At 41.1% G+C, this 8,959-nt stretch overlaps 1 pseudogene; it reads right to left on the bottom strand.

Annotated features, from left to right (window-relative positions):
- Positions 1 to 4,531: 4,531 nt before the first annotated feature.
- LOC119739108 overlaps positions 4,532 to 8,959 on the bottom strand; it is a 49,641-nt pseudogene continuing 45,213 nt past the window's right edge.

Genomic DNA, 8,959 nt, shown 5'->3' with positions numbered 1-8,959 from the left:
TAACAGCATGGAGAACGTAACTGTACACGTGAAAAACAAGTATCCATTATCCACCAGTTGGCCTATAATGTGCAGACGTTTGGAACGGACAATTATTATTAGAATACAAGAATCACTACATTTATGTTTGTTATATCATGTGCTTGGATACTGTATTTTCATTGGTTTACAATGGCCACATGTCTGGTCTATAAAAACACATGTCACACACTGATATTCATTTTTATGTGGAGATGCCTGCCGCGCGTCAGCTTCGCCCAATGAGAACTGCAACGTCAAACGCTCAGTCTCATGTCCGGCAGGACATCAAAACCTTCAGTTATCAAAGGTTACATCGCAGTGATTTAATTTATTTCTCACACAGTAAGTTACAACCATTTATCTTTTTGAGTTATTGGCACGATATAACAAAACAATTGTTGACAGCTGCGATGTGGGATATGATGTTTTTAACCCCCACAGGGTGCATAGCACCCTCGGCGATGCTCCCATCGGGTGTTAAAAACGTCATATTCCACATCACAGCAGTCAACAATTGTTAAATGAAACAAATTTATTCATATGATATGTTCCTGGTCAAACATCCCTTTTCCAGGCAAGTGGTTTTACATCAAGGTACTTGTGATTTGTGATGGATCAGAAGTACAACACAAGTCCGGTAAAAAACAAATCACAAGTCCAGTCCCAAGTACATGTAGTAGCGAATGATCAACAAGAACATTTAATGACTTTGTCACCGATCATTTGATAGCCTGTGAATTGACTTTGAACTGGATGACTTGTGACTGACTTGTGACTGACTTGTGACCGACTTGTGACCGACTTGTGACTGACGTGATAATTTGTGATTCAACACAAGAATCTTTAATACAACACTGTTCCAGGCAAACATCATTTGAAGACAAATATTAGCTCTTCCCTTGGGCAGAGACCTTGAGATACAACATTCTCAAATGTCTCAAGTAAAATTCAAGAGAGTTTCATTTCCATTGGTAACCACTCATCTGACCAACTCTTCCAACTAAATTTATAAGGTGCAACATGACACAATGACTTCAGTGCCCAAAACCCTATTTGCACTGCACTTCAGCAAAGAAGTGAAACAATCCTAGCATTGATGGACAAACTAATTAGCCAGCGAACAAAAACAAATTTGAAATGTGAAAAACCTTCATTTGAAAACAGGAAGTTGTCAAACAGATTGGGGGCTCATTCCATCCATCCGAGTTAAGTATGGAAACAGGAAAGTGAAGAGAAAGTGTCCCTGTATGCAAAATTGTGGAAACTTGGAGCAAACTAGTTGTGACTGCCATCACACTGCCCCGGCCATGTCACAGCCAAGTGGACAAGATAAGTCGTCCGCCAATAAAATGGGAGGATTTGGAGACAAATCAGTCAGCAGTGACAAATTTGTCAGCGCCTGTGGGTGCCAGATGGGGGAGTAACTGCAATCTCAAGGGGCAACTCCCTCAGGATTCATTGACCTAGATCCAAGGCACATGGCTTAAAAAGTTTCCACTAGACCCCCACACTGCAACAGCTAGGCTATGAAGTTTCAACATCTGACAAGAAAAGTACATCTGCGTGTATTACAAAGCAAGTGCAGCAAAAAGTAGATTGACAAGAAGAGAGAGTGACAAGGGTTCCAAGTCGGATGGATAATTTTTGAATCCCCCTAAACTCCCAAATATCCCAGCCAATTAAAATTCAAAAATGGCACATGTTTCTTGTGTGTTTTGGCATGGACATGATGCAACGTCTTTGCATTTGAACATCCCCTTCCCGAATTTGCCCACCTGTACAACAACTTGGCACGGCCTCAAAGGTTCAGTCAGACATTGACCCTTGCTAGAAAAGCCAACAGTCCGTGTGGACGCTAGGGCTCACCAATCAAGGCAAGAACTTGTGAATAATCGTTGAACTCTATGAAGGAGCAGGAGACAGAGAGGATGTTGAAGTGCAATGACACCGCCCCGCCACACAGCAAAACACACGATTTGAATTGATCGGCCGACGACTGACAAGAAGTACATGTAATGTGGCAGACATCCATGGCTGTTAAGGTCTGCTCATGCTTGTCATCTTCCCGCTGTTAACCTTTTTCATTTTCTGATGTCTCTTTTTTTGTTTGTTTCCACCCTGTTGTCTGCTGGGAGGGAGAGTTGTTCTTACTGAGACACGAAAAAAGTACAACTGGTGGCGGAAGGTTTGTGTTCAAGTAGAAGTGGCTCGGACGTCATGCATGAACAGTGCAAAAGTGACACGTTTTAGCGTTGAAAACGCAAACAGAAATCAAGGGTGGGCCCTTTAGTGCCATTTGCTGATGCACAACCATACTTGGAAACATTCTCAAACATGAATGTAACAAAACAGAATGTGCTAAAGTCTTGTGCACAAACTAGTCAGCACACTTGGCTACATTTATGCACTCGTCTTGACTTTGTGGCGAGCACCATTAGCAGGTGTCACATGCCAATACTCAGTTTGAGGCATCGCAGCGCCTGTAACAGTTGCCGCGCGGATTACAAAGGGAAAGGAACTATTGCCGTTTCCGAAATCTCGGCTTATCATCTTCAGCTTCCTCTCTGACCCCAGATTCCCTTACTCTTTAATGCCAAAACCAACTGAAAAGCTGCACCATACTATTGGCCCCATACTAATGGATTTGATCTTCCACTAAGTAGTTCTTCAACAAGTTCATTTTTTTCCCCAGTTTGTATGGATTATTTTAACAAAAAAGGCTTTTATGTTAGGGTGCAAATCTCATGCACATAAAAAGTCCATCTAAATTATTGTCAGGGTACGAATTATTGGAATTTTTTTTCATTCCAAACTGAGTAAGTTTGGACCTATATTGCCCCAAGTCAAGGGCCTAATCACCTGAAGCCAAAGTTGATATGAACTCGAGGTTTGAGAACACATTTTTAGTCCACCTTCCCTTTATCAACCAGGCAAGGCTTAAGCTGTAGAAGCGCCACGGTGCCATTTGGACGACTAAAAAAGCACTTTGGAAATGGTTTTATCAATCAGTTCCATGAGTTCTTCAAGTGAATGAGTTTGATAAGAAATTATAATCAATCAACCTTTCTATTAACCGGAAATTCAGGCTACCAGACGCCCCCCCCCCCAATCCCGCCACATGACAGACTAATACGATACAGCTTGGAGGAATACCTGTATGTGCAACAGCATATACGGGTCTTAAACTCACCCGACTTGAAGAAGCTAATCAGATGAGTGACCTTTTTGAAAACTACATGTATGTCCATCTTTGTGAAATGACAAATCATTTTTCTCAACGAGTTGAATATTATTCTTGCTCACAACCGTCCGAATCTGGCATTGCTATAGACTGCATTTAGTGGATAAACATTTTAGATGAAAATGCAGCCAGCTACACACAGCCATTACATCGCGTGACAACAGACTGATCCCATGCAAACATACACTCTGTGCCAGGTTTGCCTTTCAGTCAAAATCAATCAAGTGACTGTTTTCAAGAATTAAGAATTCCCAGCCTACAAAGCAGGATCATGGGAAACAGGGACCATGCCCCCCCCCCCCCCCAAAAAGGAACCAAATTTTTTTTTTTTTAAGTGACATCCAACAAAGGCAGGCACTGCATACATCACCATCTTTTCCTCAAAAAGATTCGGTTAGAGTGGTCAGAAATTGCCTCAGATTGCACCACAGAGCATCTAGAATCCAAAGATTTATGGGACCCACATTTTGGGGGACCAAAAACTGTTTTGGCCCCCCAAAAAATTGTGTTCTGGATCCGCACTTGAGCAGGATTGACTGGCTGTGACTGTTTATGTAACTTGATACAACTATGCTTAGACTGTAGGTGATTGACAAGCCAGCTGTGTCTACCACTTGACTGCTTTTGTCTGTTGACTGAATTTGACTGATCACAGTGCTTGCTTAAAATATGATCTGACTAGCAAGTACAAAAGACATGGCAGGGGAAGTGGATTGATTTTTTTGACTGTCTGTGACTGTTTAAATAGCAGGAGGGTTAAGCTCTGCCCCATGATGCTTTTACCAATCACAACCCTAACCACAATTCTTTTTTCTTTGGTTTTTGTTATTCCTTGACTTATGTATCTTTTCATAGGTGTAAAATGTCATGAAGAAAACAAATCTGAATGGCATGGATTTTAACCACGCTATAGCACTGGACATACCAAATGCAATACATATACCCTAAAGAAAACATAAGGAATACGTGTAAGTTGAAAAATTGTCCTTATTTATGAATAAACAAGAACAGTGGGAAAAAAGTTACCGCAAAAACCTCATCCTGGAACCCAAATCCCAATAGATCATTATCATGTTGCAGACATTTGATTTTTCCCCATTCAGATCAATGTAACCAAAGCGAGGCTGGAAGAAAAAATAGTCTGGTTCCTTTTTGCACAAGAACATTATCATGCAGTAACGTTATTGGATACAGGGAACATGACTGAAATGGTGGCAGCATGATAAAGGTCTGTTCATGGAGCCGTTATTGACTCACATCTTCCTTTGCTCAGAAAGGTTTTGCTTACAAACAACCGGTTACAAGCCAAAATGTTATATAATTCATGTTGCACTGAGTGGTTCCAAACTGATTTTTCCCTGGCAAGAAAATATTTCTTAGCAATACTTCCTATTGTAAGCTGCTCCCTGAATGACATAAGCCCCTGGTCGACATTCTCTCTGAGATAATAATATATCCGAGATACATATAATGCTTTGTACAGTGTAGAAGCTTTAAAAATAGGACAAAATCATGCAATTCAAAGACTAAAACCTGGATAGCTTATGAAATGAGGTCCACTGTATTGTGAAGTCTAATTCTGTGACATTCCATGGCTCTCTATAATGGCAGTCATTGTTTTGCATTCTCTTACGTAGCGATAGGGGCAGATAGCAAGCAGTAGCTTGAACTCTTGAGCGGCCTGGTTGATAAGCGCCCAAACTCTGCAGCCCTGCAGTCCATGGTGGCAAGAGAAGGTTGGACCCTCCAAAGGTCTGTTTATCATCATGGCACTGAAAGAGAACAAGATATCAAGAAGACAAAAAGTGATTTACTGGAATTTACATACAGTAGGCAAGTTGCATACAAACTGATGTAATATGAAGGACTTGGAAGTTTAAGTTCAAATATCCAACTCTTGATACAAGGCAGCAAAAAGTTGAAAGCTCTAACCTTCACCATAAATACAGGGTGAGTCAAAAGAAAGTGACCGAGTTAGAAGAAATATAAAAAATTATGTTGCTAGCACCATTTAATAAAGAAAACATATAGTTTGTCTCCAAAAAAAGTAGCAGTAAAACAACATTTGTTTTCTGAGGAAACTAAATCATGTTTTTTGTTGGTAAAAAAAGTACCATGAGATGATAGTGTTTCTTTACCCTTGACAGGATCTTTGTTCTGTGTGATTGATTTTCCTTGAAATCGGTTGATTTTGTTTTCGACTTGTCTTTATTTGAACACGGATTATTTCAAAACCCTTTTGAAAATCAAACCAATACTTGTCAGGATTAAAGTTAAGACTCCAAGCTTTAAAATGATATAAAAAAATGGGGTTACGTGTTTCCGCGGCGATGCTAGAGCCTCACAAATAGAATGTTGCGAGTATTTTGGGACGCGCCGCAGTATTGCCTTGTTTGTCTCATGTGCAGTCACTTATGCTTATCACTGTTGAAATCTGGTTGCCGTTGTCGCAGTCATGGACAGGCAGAACAGCGCCCTCTGCAGCCTGCACAGAACCATGCAGACCAACAGGTGCGCCATTAAACTCAGAACACAAGCGCCAGACACATATGTCCAACATGACTGGCACATGTTCGCCATTCCTGTGAGCTGCCAAAATCCATTTCACAAATTTGTTTTATATATTTTGTAGTTGGAGAGAGGGGTACATGGGGGGGGGGGGGATTTTTCCGTGGAGCAAAGGATCTGTTTGTTGCCAGCACAAACAAGTGATTTTCATTACCCCCCAAAAAAGCCATGTTTTCACATGCTGGGTTGTTTTAGTTACCCTGTAAGTAATCTGAGCCCATGGTGCTGATAGTTATTTGGGGTGAGCTAATGGTTTAGGGATGTAGAGCTCATAGCCGGTTCGGAAGAGAGGCGGGCTGTCAACCAGGCAAAAAGCAGGTCACAGAAATGCTAAAGTTCTCAGCTTCAGCTAACTTGAAAAACTCCCTCCCTCATCGCCCCACCCAACTTGCCTCTCATGTCTCTGGATTTTTTTCTTGGTGTTATGCATTTTTCTGTTGTTTGTTTAATAGTTAAAGGGAAAGTACATCATTGGCTTTTGCAGTAATTTTCAGAAATGAACTATTTGAGGGGTTAGTATAATAAATCAAATATTGTTACGCTGACATGTTTGAAGTTTTGTGTTCGAAAATGCTGGAAAAACCGAGAAAAACAAAAACGTTCAAGGAGTCTGGTTCCCCGACTCCACTAAAGATGAACTGGATCAATTTATAAATGCCCGAAAATTGTAAGGTAAGGGAACCAGTCTAGCTGGCCTGCACCCGTTCATGAACATGTAACCAATAGCAAACAAAATTTGGACTGAAAAAAAAGGGTAAATTTGAAGCAGTGGTTGAAAAAAAGTTAGGTTTTTCCAACGGTGGTCGGCCGACCACCATTGGAAATTTCTAAAAAAATACCACTTTTCTTGAAAATGACTTCACACCAGGTGTCATAATTGTACAGGATGCCTTAGACTGCCATTTACCAACATCCTAGTAAGGTATTTCTTTACAATTTGGTAGTTTTGTTTTTCGATGTTTGCAAATGTTGTATATTTCCTTTAAAGGTGGAATCAGTGCTATGTTATAGGATACGTACATAGCTTCTCTTCAATATGATGTCAAATGGGTCCCAACAACAAATAGCTCATTGGTATTCATGTACATGTACGCGCCATTTGGGTCAATTTATAACTTGAAAAACTTAACAGGATTATAAATGCAGCCATGCAGTATGCATGTTTGCAATTCATGTTGAAAATTGGTCTCTCAAAATAGGAAGCCAAAATGCATAGTGTCTATTGTTCATATGTTTTAGAAACTCTTTTATCATACAACTGCCGAAACCTAATGAACTAATAAAAATATGGGAAATGGCAAAAGAGAAGGAAAAAAAGCAAACAAACAAACAACACCCCCCCCCCAAAAAAATTTTCCCATTGCGAAAAAAGTCAAGCTACTCAGGCAGAGCGAAAGATGACCTGGTTCACATTTTTGGGGAAGAAACTCTGAGTTGAAAAACATATTCCAATCCTGGTAGAAATTTGACCAGTCAAATAGTACAAGTTGTGTAATAACTCGGAGGATATCACCTCAGCCTAGCCAACAAGTTATTTGGTACTTGAAACCTAACCGACATGAAAACAACCTTTATTTTAGCTAGTACAGAATTCACGCCTGTCCTAGGTTTCACAGGTCCCAAAATTCACAATTTTTGAACAGACATTGTTATCATTCCAAATCACATTTTAAAGTACTGACAAACACTCTGGGTAGTTTGCCCATTGCTCCAAATTTGCTGTTTATAACAGCAACTTCACCGAAAAGCTTTTTGAAGACAAGCTTGATCTTGTTTGTGTACTTGGCTGTGTAGTTAACACGAAACATTGTTGCTTGTCAGCAGGGTAAACTGGTAACAGACAAAAACCGTTATCACGGCCAGTTGTTGAGGGAAGTGTCAGTCAGCATTAGAAATTTTTAAGCATATCAATCACAGCCAACATTTGACATCTCTCAGCGCAGGAAGGAATGCTGAGATTGAAGCCACGGAGTTAGAGGTGACAGGGGGGGGGGGGGTTCGATAGAGGGGAGAAAAGGGGGTACAGCTACACCTTTGGCAGGAAATTCAATCTTGTTTTCGATGGAAGTTGGGCCGGGCTTGCACAGATTGTGTTACCAAAACGTTACAGCGCCATTTTTTCCTTATTCTCTATTATTGAATTAAAGGATTTGATAACCGATGGCAGATTTGGGGGAAATGACGTCCCCATGAATGCAATACGAGACATTCCGCGCTCATGGTTTTGAGTGAAAGAGGGCCACTTTGCGATTTCAGGGTTTGAAAAACACGTACCGCACACAACTGACAAATTGGTGAAAAGCAGAACAAATCAGTGGGGTGTTTTCTGGAGTGTTAAGAACAAGTTTGAGCCTGTTTGACAAAATGTTGACATATCTCATTTCTCTCACTTCTTTGCATTTTCTCAAAACACATTATAACAAGAATACACTTTCACAACGTGCTGTAGCAAGATACATATATTTGTGCCCAATTTGCGGTTTCATAGACAAAACACATCAGCTTGCACCATGTGCTAATTAAAGCTCCAAAGAACTTGTTTCCTAACAGAACTGCCCAATATGCTTGAACTCCGGATCCGGTTGGCATTGACTTCCAGGGATATGGAAGGAGTTGATTCCTCAAAAACACGTCGCGGAGTCACTATCATTCGGAACAAACTTGATTTACTTTGATACTGGCCAACAAACTCGCTCGAGCCTACACCTGCTGTGTTGATCACCAAGTATAGGGAATAAGGTGCACTGTTCTCATACAATAGGAGCAAACAAGGAGGCACTATAGGAGGGGTTTCTCATAGAAGGGTGGGGGAAACGTGAACATGGTGGTGTGCCTTGCCGACAGATGACCCGCAATCTCCTAACGTCATTCATCTTGGCAGAGTGCGCCAGTACAAAATAGGGTAATTGTTTCCTACTCGCTGCTGGGCTGGGGAATGTGGGGAGCCACCTGATGGAACCTGATAAGGTTTTCCTCCAATGTAAGGTGCAGGATAGAGAGAGTGAGAGAGATTGAGAGAAGGGGGCAAGGGGAGCGAGGAGAGACAGCGTCAAGTGAGGATGCTGTCGAGTGAGAAACAGAGTGTCAGGTGTGAGCAGGCAACTGCACTTTCAGGCAACAGCTAGGGCA

Source organism: Patiria miniata, unplaced genomic scaffold, assembly GCF_015706575.1.
Source record: "Patiria miniata isolate m_02_andy unplaced genomic scaffold, ASM1570657v1 HiC_scaffold_30, whole genome shotgun sequence".
NCBI classification, from domain to species: domain Eukaryota; kingdom Metazoa; phylum Echinodermata; class Asteroidea; order Valvatida; family Asterinidae; genus Patiria; species Patiria miniata.
The sequence above is the reverse complement of the archived record's forward strand: the minus strand, read 5'-3'. Positions and strand labels throughout refer to the sequence as shown.